Source organism: Protopterus annectens, chromosome 2.part0, assembly GCF_019279795.1.
Source record: "Protopterus annectens isolate FY-2018-M chromosome 2.part0, PAN1.0, whole genome shotgun sequence".
Taxonomy (NCBI): Eukaryota; Metazoa; Chordata; order Ceratodontiformes; family Protopteridae; genus Protopterus; species Protopterus annectens.
This window is the reverse complement of record NC_056728.1, coordinates 339,199,284-339,219,944: the sequence shown is the minus strand read 5'-3', so window position 1 is coordinate 339,219,944 and position 20,661 is coordinate 339,199,284.

Genomic DNA, 20,661 nt, shown 5'->3' with positions numbered 1-20,661 from the left:
TTTTAAGGAGTGCCTCGTGTGAGTGCATTTTGAGATTTAGACGTCTAGCATTGAGTACCATTACCCACAGTTTTTGCTTGCCTGTTCCTGCTACGGTGGTGAATTTGTCATTTGAACCTTGCCTTAAAAAGGCACTATAGGGGCAGCAAGAGCCTTAGCCAGTGTCCGGAATCCCAGGGGTGACAGATGCAAGCCATCTGTGGCAAAGCATTGTGGACTGTCGACCATGTCATCCCAAACAGACAGATACTGGATCCCCTTAGAATTACAATAGACTGAAAAAGGATTAAAACCATGACATCAGAGAAAATTGCTCATCTGTGTACTATAAAATATGGACATGCAACAACTATTACCAGGTTACTGCCTAGGCTTGAGAGTGCCTCACCAATAAAATTCTTAATATCACCACACAGCACATGACACTTTTAAACAGATACATTTTATTCAAAATATTTTCTTTTATCCCATAAAAAATTGAAATTAAGCATACGGAGAACACCTAAAAACAGCTAAGCCTATATTATAGCACTCCTACAGAAGCTTAAAGGCTTTAAAATCATCTAGGTTTAATGAAAGTCTGTATGGTATAGCAATCACCAGCAGAGTTCAAGCAATGGCAATTAAATAACATTTCCATTATGATGACTTTGGTTCACTAGAACATCATCAAAACCATTGTAGATGCCTTATAGTTAAAATTATCTTACATTAGTAGCTATATTTATGTTGAAAATATATCACTGAGCATAACCCATTGAAGAGGATATGTTATTGCTATATTATCTGTACTAGTCCAATGCTAAGTAAAAATAATAAAAAAAATAATCCAAGTAGTAGTTAAAGATATTAAAATGTTGTTATATGCTCTTAATGCATATACTAGTATATCAATTCTACAAGGTCTGTTTATTACTTAACATTTAATTTTTTTTAAATATTTGTTAGCAAGTGTCACCAAATGGGTCAATCAGTTTTACTTCTCTAAAATAGGTGCAAGGTATCAGCAGTGATACTGTTTTTGTGGTTATCACAGTTTGGCAACTCATTTTTATAGCAGCGGCTAATTTTATAGGAATATGGTAGGCCTTGTGAAATAAGGTAAATTGCTGAGAAATGAATTTGCTGCATGACAATGGTTTTTATGCTTTACTTCAAATTTCTTGCAGTTAGGCTGAGTTCTAGCTCCTTAAGTAATGACGACTAGCAATTAGAAAAGGCTATCAATGATGAGTTTGGTAAATTCATGAATGAGTTATAAAGATGATAACACAACGGCAGGATTTACAATGGCTTGCATGGAGTCTAAGAGTAGTGTAAGACTCCATGCAGCCATCGCGATCCAGAAATAGCCTGAATGTGCGTGTAAGAGAGCACATAAAACAGCTCTTACATGGGCAGGGCGTGGATATGCTAATTACCTCACTTGCAGCCGAAAGGCATGCAAATGAGGTAATTTCACGATCCAGGAAGCAGAAACCTGCCCGTGTAAGAGCCGTGTTATCTGCAGAAATAACTGCAGATAACTGAGTACCATTCTGCAAATAACACAATAGAGCCTTGTGAGCTCCAAATAAAGGTTGCAAATGTCCCAGGCAGCATGCCAATGGCCAAATATGTGGCCACTGGCAATGTACCCTGATTCAAACATGAAATAAAAATATATTTTTAAACGTAGCGCAGCGTTGCGCAAACGGGCTGTGCCATAAAAAAACAGAAAAATAAAAATATTAAACCCACAAATGTGGGTTTATGCAAGGCATGAGTTTACAATGGAAGGGAATAGCAGGCTAAAACAACATGGCCACCGAGTAGGGGTTGCTAAGGGGGGAAGCGGAGTGTAAGACATGTAATTAAGCATTAGTAGGCAATCCTATGTAAATGAGTGGTCGAATAGTGAATCGCACTGTTACATAGAAAATTAGCACATTCCGTGCAGTGTAGGAGTAGCATAAAGGGGAGTAACAGAGTAGGAGACAGGTGACATCACAGGGGGGAATGTATGAAAGGAATGCAGCTCAGTGGAGCACAGTGGCATGTGAAAGCTGTCAGTCACACATCATGGAAAGAGGAGTATCAACAAGTAGGCATGGGAAAGCCAAGAAATGGAAGGTGTACACTATGGATAACACCAAAGTTTCTCACTGGGCGTGCATGCGCGCGTGTGTGTGCTGGTAGGTACGAGTAAGCTAGAGTGCACGCGTGTAAGTGTGAGTACGTGCGTTTAAGGCAGAATAAGCATGTAGGAGCCTGTTTAAACACCTGTAAGCTTGTTTGCGCTGGTGTGCGTGCGTTTTAACCTGAATAAGCAGATTCTAGTCCGTCTAAGCATGTGCGCGCGTGTGTTAGCCACTGTGAGCATGATTTTGCTGGTATGCGTGTTGCTCCCCCCTGAGGAAACAGAAGGGGAAAAGGAAGCATGGGAAATAGTAGGAAGCTAGCAGAGATTACTGGCAGAGCTAGCAGGTGAAAACAATCAGAAGCAGGCAATTACACAGGCAGAACAGTAGCCCAGCCCAACACTTAAAACTCTGCAAACAACAGTGCAGAATGTTTCTCTCAAGAGACACTGCAACAGAGGAGTAAGCTATTAGAAGTGAAAACTGAAAAAGCTTCACTCAGACCAAAAATGCTAGGGGCTGCCATAGCTGTTATAAGGAGACATATGCAACTTGCTGAGGGTGGTGACTATGTAAATGCTGCCAGACAACCCACAGTGAGGAGACGGAGAAGAGTGTACAGGCCCAGGGTCACCTACCAGGGGTTACATGAGCTGGAGATAGTGGAGCGCTATAGAGTGGACAGAGACCTCCTGCAGCAAATTGTTGAACTGTGCAGGCCACGCCTCACACACAGAACCAACAGAGGGGAACCCATCCCAGTGGAAACCAAGGTATGTGTTGGCCTAAGAATACTTGCAACAGGTACCTTCCAGAGACCAACTGGTGATATGATGGGGATATCACAGGCATCAGCATCCAGGGTACTGCACCAGTTCCAGGATGCCATGTCAGCACATGTCAGTGAGCATGTATATTTCCCCAGTTCCCATGAGGTATTTGCCAGCAATATGTGTCTCTTCCAGCAAATAGCGGAATACTCTGAGGTAGTGGGTGCAATAGACTGCACGCATATACGCATCAAAGCACCAGCCAGTGAGCAGGGTAGGGCCTACAATAACCGCAAGGGCTTCCCCTCCATCAACTGCCAGGTTGTGTGTGATGCCCAGGGCATAATAATGAATGTGTGTGCTGGCTGCCCTGGAAGCTACCATGATTCCCATATCTGGCATTTGACGCAGCTGTACCAGACATTTGCCAGTGGGGACATCCCACATGGTCACTTAGTGGGGGATGCTGGCTATGCACTGGAGCCGTGGCTGATGACACCCATCGGAAATGCACACACACACCTGAACAAGAATGCCATAATGAGGCACACGCACAAACACAAAATGTAATCGAGCATGTGTTTGGGCTGCTCAAGTTATGGTTCCGGTGCCTGGACACATCTGGTGGAGCCTTCCAGTACTCACCAACTACATGTACCCAAATTGTCATGGTATGTGCTATGCTACATAATATGATTCTGCAAAAACAGCTGCAGCAGGACCAGCATAGGGCTGGGCCAAACAGTCCCCCACCATTGCCAAGCCAATCACAGGCAGAGCATGACTCGGAGGAGGAACAACCTGAGCCTGCCCCAGTAGGCAGAAGGAGGCATGCCCAGTATGCCTTGGCCTTGGCAAAGCGGCAACGCATAGCACATACACTGGCTCAGTAGGAACCCAGGAAATGATACCGCTCTCTGACTCACACATATAGTAAAAGGGATGCCTAAGTTGACACAACATGCTATCAAACATGTACAGGGAGTGTAGTATGTGCATCCAACATAGACAGCCCTGCAGCACCACCTGAGGCATGACTGCCATGTGTTAAGCAATGTAAAACCACGTAGTATTTGCAAACTTGATGACCCTGACTAACATCCTACCCTCACCAAGCATGATGCCACAATATGAAGACAAGATGATCAATTACAATAATTGGCTTAAGTATTGCTGTTAGTCAAAGGGGATCCAATGCGTGCCAGCCTGGGATGACATGCTGAGAAAGACACAATGCTCCACCTGCTAGGGATGGTGTGCACCTTTCAGTCCTGGTATTTAGGATACTGGCAAAGGCTGTTGTCACCCCCACTGTGCCTTGAATAGGTAAGGCTCAAAACACAAACCCACCTCCATAGGTATCACAAGGGATAAGAACCTAGATGTAATGCTACCCAATGCCAAATGTCTAAACTGCCAGATGCATGCAGTCTAAACTCCCCTCAGCATGGAGAATGTTGATATAAGTCATGTAACAGAAAACTGGGTTAAGGCTCACAAGAGCACCCTAACACTACCAGGTTACACCTCATACCGTGCTTTACAGCCCCAAAACATGGAACAAACTACAAAAGGAGGGTGAGTAGCAATAATTGTCAAGGATAACCACACCCCCATGTTGGTACCACAACAAGAAGCAGCATGGACTATCCATGGTCAAGTAACAGTGGCTAAGACTGCCTGCCAGTTTGTAGCCTGCTACAGACTACCCTCCTAATGCCAGGAACTGCACTTGGCCTACGTTGGAACACATGTAAATATCAAGCTCTCCAAACAACATTATACTGGGTGACTGAAAATACTGAAACATAGACTGGGAGCATAATTCCAGCTCCAACACCCTAGGCCAAAGGTTCCTAGAATCCATAAACCAAAATGCTCAGGAACAACATACCACTCCCACAAGAGGGGTAAGTGTACTGGATGTGATAATCAGCAACATGGGTACTCTATGGCCAGATGAGAAGTGTATCCCTCACTGGTAAGATCAGACCATAGAGTAATCACACTGGATATTCACATCCTGGCCACAGTCCCCGGCCAGAAATCCACAGTGAAAAACATGTGTAAAGGAAATGTTGCACTCCTCCAAACTGATGTGGAATCCATTAAAGGCCCTGTGCCTGTGGAAAATATGGGCCACACCTCAGAACCCTTTATAAATGCATTCTATGAACACAGTCAGGAATGCATGGATTATGCAATCCCAAATAAATCTAAGGCCCAATACCATACATGCAGGCATCTGGCATGGTGGACCCCAGCCATTACCAAACCATGCAAGAGAATGAGGAAGCCACTACATGATAGAGCAAACCCAAAAAGGGAAGTAATCTCTGATCTGTATTATGGCAATAAAATATGGCCACTCATAAAATCCACTAAGCCAGCTACAACAAGTTGAATCTGTGAATCCTGGGCAATGTTACACCTGCCCCATGAACACAGACAACCCCCTCCTCCCCCCAAGAAATACAAATATATGTGAGAGATGCAACCACGTCTCCAAACTGGAGGCTGAGCTCTCTCAACTCAGTACTGTCTAAACTAGTCAGGAGGAGAAGGTAACCACACACACCACAAACCCAGTCTCACATAGACCTATCACAACTGCAAACCAAAGACATAAACACACAAAAACATTCCCAGAGGCTCTAATTAAAAACCACCAAATCAACAGAGGCCTCTAAAGCAGACACCCAAGCAACCACTACCCCCAAACATAGCACATACAACACATAGTACACGAAGTCGGTGTGCCAAACAGTCACAGCCCGTAAGGACAAACAACATGCCTGATACACTTGTAATAGGTGACTCCATAGTCAGACACACTGATGTCCCGCTCACCAGACTGAACAAGGAAAAGGGTACAGTAAGCTGCCTGTAGGCTGCTACAATCCACCACGTAACACAAGCATGCAGGTCACTCCAAAGCAAGTAAAAATATGAGTCATTGTCCATGCTGGTGTGAATGACCTGAGACGTACCTCCCTGGACTACATGTAAAGAGACATAGAGGAGCTCTCTGATTATGTAGGCCAGGCCGGTATGACTTTGACCCTGAGCAGCATCCTACCCCCACCAAGAATGATGCCACAATACAAACACAGAATGATCAGCTTTAACAATTGGCTCAATTACTGGTGTCATTCCAAGGGGATCCAATGTGTGTCTGCTTGGGATATCATGCTTGACAAGCCACGCTGCTTTGCCAGGGATGGCTTGCACCTGTCACCCCTGGGCATCTGGATATTGGCTAAGGCTCTTGCCACCTCCATAGTGCCTTTTGTAGGCAAGGCTGAAAAGACAAACCCACCTCCCTAGAAAACATAAGTGGAAAAAACATAAGGGTAATGCTGCTCAATGCCAGAAGTCTAAACCTCAAGATGCACGCTCTCGAGTCCCTCCCCAGTATGGAGAACATCGATGTCTGTGCAGTGATGGAAACCTGCATCAAGGCTCTTGAGAGCACCCCAGCACTACCAGGTTATACCTCATATCATGCTTTTCGGTCCCAAAAGCTGGACCAAACCACAAAAGGAGGGGGAGCATCCATATTCAGCAAAGATACCCACACGTCCAGGTTACTGACAATACACAAAGCATCAGAGACCATCCATGTGCAACTAACTGTAGGCAAAACCGCTGTACAGTTTGTAGCATGCCACAGAACACCCTCTCAGACCCAGGAATACCACTCAGCCTTCCTGAAGACACTGGAGAGTATGAATGTCTCCCCAAATACCAAACAAGGTACTCACAAATCACCACATAGGTGGAAATCCATTACGTATGGAAGAAGTAATCAGGGACCTAGGGACACAAGTGTACAGTAACCCCACATGTGACACTCACATTGCCAATGTGGCTAGGAAGACCACCTATATTGGCCACCTTATCATGAAAGGATTCACATCTACATCAAGAGAGGTCATTGTGCCCCTATACTTTTCTCTTATCAGGCCCATAATTGAGTACAATGCCCCATTTGGGATGTACCATACCCGACACCTGCAGCAGTTAGAAAGACCTCAAAAGTACCTCACCAAGAGGATAAAGGGTCTCAAACATTTGTCATATGCTGCCTGGCTGACAACACCCCAGCTATATGCAGTCACATACTGCATACTCAGAGGCGATGTATGCCCGATGTACAAGGTCATGTCCAATACAGAATTGATGGACATGCTCCACCTCAGAAAATCCAAATCCATCAGAGCCGTGAGAGCAACAGATGTCAACCTCAACACATAAATAAATAGGATGTGCTAGAGGGACAGATTCATAACCCAGAGGCTCCCTACACTCTGGAACAGAATCCCACTCCATGTTAGACAGAGCCCCTCACTGACTCTCTTCAACAGGAATCTTGCCAAGTGGATGGGAGATTGTAGATTTACACTGGGGGGTCTTCACTGTGTCACGTCTAGACAGAGGCACAGTAAAGTGAACCCTAAATGGGCATAATATTCACATAGCAAGGGGTGGCAAAAGCCACACACACTCTGGCTAGGCTTATAAATGCCCTAAGGCAGATAGCCTAGTATGAACCTATGAACCTATGAAGATACAAATTGTACAGGACACTAAGGATAATCACAAGGCTTACTTAACTGATGGTAGGAACCTTGCTGGGAATTCACAGATATGCTCTGAATTACCAAATATTACAAACAATACACCAAACCCACACACATTGCCAACATCCAACCTGACAGTTTCAGTGCAAATCCCCCCCCCCCCCAAATGCCAAATATCTATCCCAGCAGAGTGCTGGCCCCCTGACATTGCAGATGTTGAGGTAACAGCCAGCATCTACACAGCATCAATGGTACGAGATGGTGTCCTGGGCTGTGTCCAACATGAACTCCAAGAAGAATGGAACACCAAATAACACTACTGCTCAATTTCAGCCTTACCACAGGATATGTACCCAAAGAGCAGTGTACAGCAACAGTGGTCCCTCTCCACAAAGGTGGTGCCTGAATGGATACTGCAAACTATCACCCCAGAATCCTGACAAGCTTGGTCTGCAAAGCTATGGAAAGGATCATCACGAACCTCAGAAATAAAGATATTGGGGACCTACAGACACTGGACCCTACCCAGCGTGGCTTTCTTAAGGGCAGATCCAGCCCCTTAAACATGTTTGACTCATTTGAAACAGTCATCAAGGCCATTGATGAGGGGAATGTGGTCCACACAGCCTATCTGGACCTTGCAAAAGCCTTCCATACAATACCCCACATGTTCATTATAGATAAGCTCACCAGCTTAAATATAAACCCCTATGTCAGTAGATGGGTTGCAAACTAGCACAAAGACAGAACTTACATGGTCAGAAATGCTGCAGCCATGTCAGACTACAAACCAGCTACAACTGGCAGACCACAACGCTCGGTCCTGGGACCTCCCTTGTTTGGTATATATTTCCCATAGGTACAGGCCAACATGGAAGGACTGTGTCTGAACAAGTTTGCAGAGCACTACAAACTGGGCACCATATCTGACCCTCCAGCTGACACAAGCATCCTACAAAAGGGCCACATAGAAACAGCCAACTGGTGCCAGTGCCATGTCATCAAGCAAATTGCAGAAAAGTGTATAGTCATCCCCTGTGGATAAACAGTAAGTGCCCAGCAATTACCACATAGGTGTTAACCCAGTAAGTACTTTAGAAGTAATAAGAGTCCTGGGGACACAATTTGATAGATATCTTGCATTTGACAACCATGTGGCTGTAGTGGTTACAGAAACATACCATATACCCACCTAATCATGAAGGTAGTCAGATCTAGATCAGGGGAGGTCATCGTGTCTCTTCAGTCATCCTTCATCAGCCTCACAATTGAGTACAATGGCCCCTGTGGGATGTACCTCAGCAGACACCTCCAACAACTGGAAAGACCCCAAAAGTACCTCACCAGGAGGATCAAAGAGCTCGAACAGATGCCATGTGTTGCCTGATTAACCAAACTGCAGCACCACACAGTGCCATACTGCCTGCCCAGAGGCAATCTGTGCCTGATGTATAAAGCCATTTCCAAGCAGGGACCTAGGGACACAAGTGGACAGTAACCCCACATGTGACACTCACATTGCCAACGTGGCTAGGAAGACCACCTATATTGGCCACCTTATCATGAAAGGATTCACATCTACATCAAGAGGGGTCATTGTGCCCCTATACTTTTCTCTTATCAGGCCCATAATTGAGTACAATGCCCCATTTGGGATGTACCATACCCGACACCTGCAGCAGTTAGAAAGACCTCAAAAGTACCTCACCAAGAGGATAAAGGGTCTCAAACATTTGTCATATGCTGCCTGGCTGACAACACCCCAGCTGTATGCAGTCACATACTGCATACTCAGAGGCGATGTATGCCCGATGTACAAGGTCATGTCCAATACAGAATTGATGGACATGCTCCACCTCAGAAAATCCAAATCCATCAGAGCCACGAGAGCAACAGATGTCAACCTCAACACATAAATAAATAGGATGTGCTGGAGGGACAGATTCATAACCCAGAGGCTCCCTACACTCTGGAACAGAATCCCACTCCATGTTAGGCAGAGCCCCTCACTGACTCTCTTCAACAGGAATCTTGCCAAGTGGATGGGAGATTGTAGATTTACACTGGGGGTCTTCGCTGTGTCACGTCTAGACAGAGGCACAGTAAAGTAAACCCTAAATGGGCATAATATTCACATAGCAAGGGGTGGCAAAAGCCACACACACTCTGGCTAGGCTTATAAATGCCCTAGGGCAGATAGCCTAGTATGAACCTATGAACCTATGAAGATACAAATTGTACAGGACACTAAGGATAATCACAAGGCTTTCTTAACTGATGGTAGGAACCTTGCTGGGAATTCACAGATATGCTCTAAATTACCAAATATTACAAACAATACACCAAACCCACACACATTGCCAACATCCAACCTGACTGGTTCAGTGCAAATCCCCCCCCCCCCAAATGCCAAATATCTATCCCAGCAGAGTGCTGGCCCCCTGACATTGCAGATGCTGAGGTAACAGCCAGCATCTTCAAAGCAAAACACACAGCATCAATGGTACGAGATGGTGTCCTGGGCTGTGTCCAACATGAACTCCAAGAAGAATGGAACGCCAAATAACACTACTGCTTAATTTCAGCCTTACCACAGGATATGTACCCAAAGAGCAGTGTACAGCAACAGTGGTCCCTCTCCACAAAGGTGGTGCCTGAATGGATACTGCAAACTATCACCCCAGAATCCTGACAAGCTTGGTCTGCAAAACTATGGAAAGGATCATCATAGACCTCAGAGATAAAGATATTGGGGACCTACAGACACTGGACCCTACCCAGCGTGGCTTTCTTAAGGGCAGATCCTGCCCCTTAAACATGTTTGACTCATTTGAAACAGTCATCAAGGTCATTGATGAGGGGAATGTGGTCCACACAGCCTATCTGGACCTTGCAAAAGCCTTCCATACAATACCCCACATGTTCATTATAGATAAGCTCACCAGCTTAAATATAAACCCCTATGTCAGTAGATGGGTTGCAAACCAGCCCAAGGACAGAACTGACATGGTCAGAAATGCTGCAGCCATGTCAGACTACAAACCAGCTACAACTGGCATCCCACAAGGCTCGGTCCTGGGACCTCCCTTGTTTGGTATATATTTCCCATAGGTACAGGCCAACATGGAAGGACTGTGTCTGAACAAGTTTGCAGAGGACTACAAACTGGGCACCATATCTGACCCTCCAGCTGACACAAGCATCCTACAAAAGGGCCACATAGAAACAGCCAACTGGTGCCAGAGCCATGTCATCAAGCTAATTGCAGAAAAGTGTATAGTCATCCCCTGTGGATAAACAGTAAGTGCCCAGCAATTACCACATAGGTGTTAACCCATTAAGTACTTTAGAAGTAATAAGAGACCTGGGGACACAATTTGATAGATATCTTGCATTTGACAACCATGTGGCTGTAGTGGTTACAGAAACATACCATATACCCACCTAATCATGAAGGTAGTCAGATCTAGATCAGGGGAGGTCATCATGCCTCTTCAGTCATCCTTCATCAGCCTCACAATTGAGTACAATGGCCCCTGTGGGATGTACCTCAGCAGACACCTCCAGCAACTGGAAAGACCCCAAAAGTACCTCACCAGGAGGATCAAAGAGCTCGATCAGATGCCATGTGTTGCCTGATTAAACAAAGTGCAGCTCCACACAGTGCCATACTGCCTGCCCAGAGGCAATCTGTGCCTGATGTATAAAGCCATGTCCAAGCTGGAATCAATGAACATGCTGCACCTTGAACAATCTGAATGCCAGTGAGCTATGCACATGAGAGACCTGAACCCAGGCACTGACATACATAGGACATGCTGTAGTGATTGATCCATAACCCAGAAGCTCCCTCCACTCTTGAGTAAACTCCCAGTACAGGTTAGCCAGAGAGTCCCTCATTGACTCTCCTCAACAGGAATCTTGATGAGTGGATGGGAGATGGTAGGTTTACCCTGGGTATCACTGTTATGTCATGGGTAGACAGAGGCACAGTATACTAACCTTGAAATATGTCATGTCAAAATCCAGTTACAATGTGTGTTGAAGGACAAACACACTCTCTGACTAGCAGTAGAAATGGCCTAGGGCACATCACTAGTGTTTGTCAATGTCCACCCAAGTTGTGGAATACACTACCAATGTTGGACAAGCCTGGTTTAAGTAGTCCATATCCAAACAAAATGCAACATGGTCATATGTGCACAACTGGCCCTTAACCAGTCTGGTGTGCTCACTATGAATATTTAAAGCAGTGATAGGACTGAAACCCAGGATACTGTCCACCACAGTGAAAGTACTGAATCAGTACACTATACGATATTACAGTGTTTGGTCAGTATTACAGGATGTTGACAACTGTATGCAAACTATCCCATGGAAACCCTGCAGGCACAGTATAATCCCTGTTGGGTTCAGACACAAAGCAGTTGGGCAGTAAGTACACAACGTGACTCCCAACACACAACTATAAATGTTTAATATTGTTGAAGTTCACACACAACCACAAATGTGGTGGACTGCAGATTTCAACATATGGAAAGCACACACTGGGCATGCTCGCACACTTTGATTAATGAGACATATGTCAGGCAACAAGCCATGGAAAGCCTGAACTGGGCATGCTCACACACTTGGGTCATGTCTCAGTTTAGCAGTTGGCCACACATATCTGGTATTTGTATGTGTTAATCCAGGAACCTACCACAATACAGCAATTTGCCCAGTGCACACAGTTAAATGACTACAGAGACATAAGTTAAATAGTGGATCCCTCTCATATTCAAACATCTTCCACAGATACACAAGTTGTTCATAGAAACAGGGAAAGCTATGGCAATGAAGACCTGCAAACAGTTTATCAGCAACAAATATTGTGCATCTGAAAATTAAACATATGGGTGTAGAGGTCAATATTAGGCTGTTTGCCCTAGGGAATGCAAGCTTAGCCAGAGTGTGCTTGGCATCTGCCTCCCCAGTACAGTAGGCTACTGTGCCTCTGTAAAGTAGGTCACAGAAGGCACCGTTTAAGGCTAGTGTGCTGTACCTCCATCAAGCAGGGACACAGTGGAGATCCCAGGGGTTGAATTTGCAATGTCACATCCATGTGGCTTGTGTTTGCTTGAAGATGGTTGGCAAGGACTTATAACAGTAATTGGGCATCAATTACAGACTGAGGGGAGCCTTATCTGCAGTGTCTGGACAATGTCACTGTCAACACCTTGATGCGATGAGTTTGAGGGATTGAAGTGTCGTGCCAATACTGTTCAGAGGGATCCTCCCTCTGTGGGATATTGCTCTGTAATGTATTAGCTCCCTCCTTCTGTTGTACAGCTTATATATGTCTGGTGTACACCAGACAGGTCTCCTGTTGTGGAGGAGTCATGGGTTTATTTGGGATAGCATGATCAATGCAAACCTTCCAGATGCTCATAGAATGCTATTGTCAAGGATTATGCAGAGTGGCCTGTATATTCCCCCAGCATGGGTCCTTTGAATTCTTCCACCCCAGTCTTCACAAGTGCAAAGTCTGCTTTTGATAAATACTTTGATTGCAGTGACTTCCTTGCCTGGGGGTGGGGATGGGATATGGATGTCCAGGGAAAATTGGGTATGGTCAGATATTAACAATGGTGGTCTACCTCTGGTGTGGAACATATAGTCCCCATGTTGCAGATGGTCAGGTCCAATATGTATTCCCCCTTGTGGCTGTGGTGAGTGGTCCTACCATAGCACATGGATTCACAAATTGTAGTGGCTGTAGGGTGATGTTGTTGAGGCCTGAGTAGTTCCCCCACACAATATACCTGTACCTGACGTTAACCACTGTAATGGTGTGTGTGAACACCTTTATATCCTACACTGTTCCCAGGGAAGCAAAGTGTGTGTCCTGGATATGGGAGGGGTGGTCTGAACTGGTTGTGTTGTGTGTTACAGGTCCTCTGATCACAAAGCATGGTATAAAACATAACCTGGCAGTGCTGATGTGCATATCTGACCCTGAAGTAGGCGGCTGTTAATGCATATATATGCTATCCCCCTAACTGACAGATTGTAATAGATGTACATACTTCTATATAAATAATGATGTCAGCACCCTATAAATACTGCAGGAGAAATACAGATACCCAGTAATTCGAATAGCTCGCTCCGCTAATGCGTCTCTCTCAAGTGTCATAATATAGTTAGGTAGGGGTTTGAATCCTGCAAATGCTCAGTGTGTGTGGGAGAGGGGGGTTAGTGTGTGTGCAATTCTGTGTGAAAGAAATGTCCCTTTTGGCAACTAGAAGAACACACTGCATGATGCACATTCCTCTTTCTGAACACTGATGATGTCAGCACCCTATAAGTACAGCAGGAGAAGAGACACCTCCCAATAATGCAAATAGCACACTCTGCTAATGCGTCTTTCTCAAGTGTCATAACATAGTTAGGTAGGAGTTTGAATCTTGCAAATGCTCAGTGTGTGTGCGTGTTTGGATGAGGGGGGTTAGAATGTATGCAATTCTGTGTGAAAGAAATGTCCCTTTGAGCAACTAGAATAACACACTGCATGATGCACATTCCTCTTTCTAAACACTGATGATGTCAGCACCCTATAAGTACAGCAGGAGAAGGGAAACCTCCCAGTTATGCGAATAGTGTGCTCTGCTAATGCGTCTCTCTCAAGTGTCATAACATAGCTAGATAGGGGTTTGAATCTTACAAATGCCATGTGTGTTTTTGTCACACAGTTTGTCCATGTGTGTGGGGTGTTGCTCTTAATATTGTATGACATAGATCATATCAGTAATGTCAATGCACACATGAGGTATGTTTGTGCCACATAGACATATGTACCTGTGACCTTAAATAGTTCCCATGTGTGAAGCCTGCCTCATGTGAATACATGTAATTTGCATTACACAACTTTATGACTGTGGTTTTCTGTGCAGGGGCTGCATTTGGTATGTGAATATACAGTGAGAGTAGTCTATGGTGTCATCTTACCAGCGAGGGATACACTTCTGGTCTGGAGCATATAGTCCACATGTTGGTGATGAACAGGTGCAGCATGTTTTCCCCTCTTGTGGGAGTGGTAACAAGTTGTTCCATAGCAATTGAGTGCATGGATTCTAGGAACCTTACACCTAGGGTGTTGGAGCTACAGTAATGCTCCCAGTCTATGTGTGGGTAAATGAAGCTGTCCAATATATTGTTGTTTGGAGACACCTGCAGATATTCATGTATTCTTAAGTAGGCCAAGTGGGTTACCTGGTTTTGGGAGTGTGGTGTGTGCCAGGCTATGAACTGGAAGGCAGTCTTACCCACTGTTAGTTGCACATGGATAGTCTCTGATGCTTCGTGCTGTGCCACCAACCTGGAGGTGTGTGTATCTTTGATGAATATTGATACTCCCCCTCCTGTTCTGTTTTGGTGCAAGTTTTGGGGCCGACAAGCATGGTATGAGGTATAACCTGCCAGTGCTGGGGTGCTTTTGGGGGCCTTGAACCAGGATTCTGTTACTGCACAGATATTGATGTTCTCCATGCTAAGGACAGTTTCTAGTGCATGCATCTTGAGGTTTACACTGCTGGCGTTGAGTAGCACTACTATTAGTTTCCTATCCCTTGTGATACCTATGGAGGTGGTCTTGTCTTTTGAGCCTTGCCTAAAAAAGGCACTATGGGGGTATCAGGAGCCTTTGCCAATATCCGAAAGCCCATGGGTGACAGGTGCAAGCCATCCCTAGCAAAGCAGTGTGGCTTGTCGAGCATGTCATCCCAGGCTGACAGGCATTGGATCCCCTTTGAATGACACTGAAACATAAGCCAATTGTTGAAATTGATTATCTTGTCTACATATTTTGGCATCACTCTTGGTGAGGGTAAGATGCTACTCAAGATCAGGGTCATACCAGTCTGGGCCACATGCTCAGAGAGCTCCTCTATGTCTCTTATCATGTAGTCCAGGGAGGTACGTCTCAGGTCATTCACACTGGCATGGACACTGACTGAGTCATATTTGTACATGCCTTGGAGTGACCTGTGTGCTTGTGTTATGTGGCAGATCATAGCGCCTGACAGGCATCTCACCATGACCTTCTCCTTGTTCAGCCTGGTGAGTGGGACATCAGTGTACCTGACGATAGAGACACCTATCACAAGTGTAGCAGATGTGTTGTTTAGCCTTACGTGCTGTGACTGTTCAGCACACTGGCTTTGTGAGCTATGTGTTGCACGCGTTCTGTTCTGGGGTAGCGGTTGCTTGTGTGTCTGCTTTGGAGGAGTCTGCTGCTTAGGCAGACTTTTATTTAGAGACTCTGAGTATGTTTTCGTGTGTTTATTTGTTTGGATTGCTGTCGTGGTAGGTCTATGTGAGACTGGAATTGTAGTGACTGTGGTTTCCTTCTCCTCCTGACAGGTTTTGCCAGTACTGAGTTGAGAGGGCTTAGCCTGCAGTTTGGCTATATGGTTGCATCTCTCACATGTGTTGGGAATTTGTTGGGAGGAGGAGAGGGTTGTCTGTGTACATGAGGCAGTTGTAACATTGCCTCTAGATTCCCAGATTCACCAGCTGGACCAGAGAGGAGATTGACAACTGACCTTTTGACATGCTAGAATAGTATTGGGAATTCCTTTATAATTAACAATAAAAAGGGCCAATGGGGAACAAGGTACTCAAGGTGAGTTTGTGAGGGTGAAGTGCTTTTAATTTGTTAGTGCTGGCATATATAAATGCTTTAGCGAGCAAGTGCCAGGTAACTCAAATGCAATGTGTTACAGGTAACTTAATTGCATAAATGACAAACACTAACTTTCTGTCAAGTGAAACAAGGACATACGTACAGTAAGCAATGCAGATGTCACTAGGGATCCACAGAGGCGCTGTAAAGCTGCGTTTCAGGTGGAATTAGTGTTTCAGGGAAATAACAAGCAAACAAGCATACAAACAAAAATACATTCAGCAGGCATGGATCTAGTCTATGCTACAGCAAACAAGGTGTACCAATTTCAGTAAGAAACAGTTCAAATATGCAGGCACTATAAGCCTTTAGCCAGAAATTCCCAGCTCAGACGGATAGAGTCCAGCCTCTCCTCCCACAAGAGTGCAGACCATGAACCTTTGTAATGTCAAATAACTTGCCTGAAGCCCAAGTGCTTAAACCAGAATTAATACAGATTTATAATAACAGACACTGAGCCCTCAATCAGCAGTTCCCAGCTTAGTAGGCTGTATGCTACCTGTCCTGCCACCACAGTATCCCTGACATTTAATGAGACTCACCTCCTGTCATAGTTAGTTGTGTGTTTTGGGGCTGTCAAGCATGGTATGAGGTGTAACCTGGTAGTGCTAGGGTGCTCTTGGGAGTCTTGAACCTGTTGTCTATTACTGAACAGATATCAACATTCTCCATGCAGAGTAGAGGTTGTACTGCATGCATCTTGTGGTTTACATGTCCACCATTGAGTATCATTACTTCCATTTTCGTATCCCCTGTGCTACCTATGTAGGTGGCCTTCTGTTTACAGCCTTACCACCAGAATGCAAAAATGTGCATACATTACACTATGGTAATTAATAGGGGTGTACCAAACAATACAATGACAATCATACTGTTGATGCATCAGGCATGCTGGGATATACCCACAATGATATCATTACACTGTACAGTTGACAACATGATAATATTACTACACATCTATGTCGTCACCCTGTGCATCAGCACCATGTTAACCGGTCCTGCATCGATGTTACAGATTGCAGGAGGTGGCACAGTTTCATCATATGCACATGGTGTGTACTTGGTATGCCCGAGTCTGCCACTGATACAACCAATCAACATGTATGTGTGTGTGTGTTAGTGAGGGAGAACCGTAGAAGATGGGGCAATGTTGATGCAGTGTGTGCATGTATGTGTTATCCCTAGGTGTTAGCATTATGCATGTGTGTATGCATGCACACAGTTCCAACTCATGGCTGCCATATACGGGTGTTTGTGGACAGCCACAGACTGTACCTGCCAGGCCATACAGATCACTGTCTCTGGCCACGGCCAAGGTACCTGTGCCTGGCAGGGGTGCTACAGACAGTATCAGGTACTAAGCCAGACTGGGTACTGTCATCAGAAGCAGGTGGTTGATGACTGGAGACATGTCCCTACTGGGACTGTCCAGAGCCACGTGCACGTGGCCTCCTAGGGCGGTCTGATGACAGCACAGACCCAGCATTGCTGGGGCTGGTACTGGCACTATGGGAGTGGCCGCAGGTTTCTTGTCATCCGTGACGACTGCCAGCTGCTGCTGTTGCTGGCATTCGTCCACTTCGATGCCTCAACCATCCTGCATTGCCCTGGCTCATGGACATGTAGTTGTGGAACAGATCTAATGTGTCCCCCCAACGTCTGTCAATGACCTCGGTGAAATTACGGATGGCAGCCGAAATGTCACGCATAGTGTCATTCATAGCAGTGCGATGTGCTCTCAGCTCCCTCAGACCCTGTCTGGTGTACCGTTCCATACGTGACTGTGCCTGCATTACAGCCCGGAACATAGCTGAGGTTGAAAGACCTCTGTGGGCACATCTGACAGGGGCAGTACAACCACGGACGCTCACACGAGAACCCCTGGACATCTGCCTGTGTGGTACCATGTCAGGACTCTGGCAATGGCTGCTGTGAGAGGATGCATGTGCCACTGATACCACATTACCTTGGTCAATGCCCACTGTATGCTGTCCATCACCTAGGGATATTGGTGACAATGGATGTATTGGCAGGATGACTGTGCACATTGATGGGGTTGACAGCTGTGTACTGTCAATTGGCTGACCAACAACAGACCCTAGCACACCTCCCTGTGCCATTACACAGGTATCATCATTATCACTATCCCCAGCAGCAGATTCAAGTTCCCTGCTGCACACCACCAGAGCAGCACCAGAACCTGTTAGAGGAAGACAGGAAACACAGTTTACAATGTGTACACAATGTTACCACACATGCACACATATACACATGCACACATGGGCACATGCACACATGTACACATGCACACATGTGCACATGCACACATGCGCACATGGGCACATGCACACATGGGCACATGCACACATGCACACATGCGCACATGGGCACATGCGCACATGCACACTTGCACACTTGCACACATGGGCACATGCAAACATGCGCACATGCGCACATGCACACATGCACACATGCACACATGCACACTCCTCAGTACATGAGATACAAACGCACAGACACAAACACACCTGCAATCACACACATAGCAATACCATTTTAGGGTATTATTACTATTATTATCATTAGTATTAAAGGATTGTTATTACACACTCACCAGCATGGATTGGCTGCCTTGCTGTTACACCAGAGGGACCTGCACAAATAAGACATTTATTGTCAGTGGGCACAACTGTGCCATTGATACTGTGAGTATGATACAGTTCAGTAGTACAACAGTTGGCTTTCACAAGTCTACTGCCGATATTGAGACTATCACTCTTGCACAATAATTCCCAGGATAACAGCTACAAACACAGTACACACCTTACACACGCATAAACTACCAGTGTAGAGAATAGTCAACTATAGATATGGCATGTTACCTGCATGCTCCAAGTCCTCCTGCTGGGTGACTCCAGCCTCCATCATTACACATGTGTGCAGATGTTGTTGTTGTAGGGCTGGAGCCACAACACTTAGGAGGAGCCCCTCCAGTCTGGTGAGGGGGGTGTATAGCCGCCCCACCACCTGGGGCAAGTTGTTGCCTGTGGATATCAGACACACGCTGACAGACATTTCCAATTAAATCACTGCAGTGATGGTGTACCTGCTCATATGTCCGGTTATGCATGCCTTTGTCATTTACCCGACGGACAAGGTCTTGCCACAGTGCAGCCCTCTCCTGCTGGTTCTGGCTGGTGCGGGAAAAGAGTGTGGCAAAATCCCGCACCAGGCTCTGGTGTATCTCTTCTTCCTCTGCAGCAGAGTACATGGGGTTGCGCTGGTGCACCATTGCCCTGGAAGGAAAAGAAAAATATGTGAGCAAGTGATATGGCACACATAATACTCTACTGTAGTGATATCACTGAACTGCCATATATAGCATCTGTCTGTCTATTGGGGGATACACATGTAAATGACCACATATCAGTGCTCAGCCGACAACTCTGTGACAGTGCCTGGCACACTCCATACAACAAACAAGTATACTCCAGCAGTCGGCACACTGTTTGAGGTCCAATGCACAGCCTCACACTGGGGGTTTTTATCAAGGTAATGTATGGGGAACATTGTCAACCCATGCAATGCATGCAATGCACAGTACAAATGTCACTGGTAATGCACCATAGTCTTTGTTGCCATAACCATACCTACACCACAGTCACATACAGGGAACCACAGCACAACATATGGCAATGTAGTATGCTTGTATCCCAATACCTGACACATCTTTCTCTGGCCTCACACCAAGGACACACACTACCATGACAGACACAAAGTCATGCTGAGCAATCACACCATTACAGACCTTGCACACAGTCAGTGGCACACTCATTCCACCTCACATAGTTGGTATTGCAATGAGTACATGTGTGTGTGCATTATGTCATAGGCAGGTAGTATGTTATTGGGCCTGGGCCTACAGCAGCATACTGTTATGCTACCCTGCCCCTTGGGACACATGTAATGTGATTGTACTTGCTCCTGTCAAGCAGTTACACAGAGTGACTCATATGGCATACTACCTATCTGCATAACATTCAACAGGGGTATGTCTGACATCTACTAATGGGGAGCCTTGCTTCTTAATGCTGGGTGGTTTACTCCAGGGTATGGCTTATTTGTGGGTAGGAACCTGTACCTCCACCATGTGCTCTTTACTGCTGTGCCAAGGATGACAGACATAGGTCATTTATGCTGGGGATATTGTGAGGTGCTACCATGGTTGTTGGACAACTGTTATGGGTGTGACTTAACTATGTATATCCAGCAGTGGTAACCTCTGTGTAGGTAGTTTGAGAGGCACTCTATCTGTGGCTTTGTCAGTCACTCTGCATAGGTAATGTGTTTGAGGGCCTTATCACTGTTTGTTAGGTATGACTGTATCCTTCTCCCTTTCTGTAGTTGTCATGGGAGGTACATACCATGTAGGATATTGTGAGGTGTAGAGGGGTACAGTGACCTAC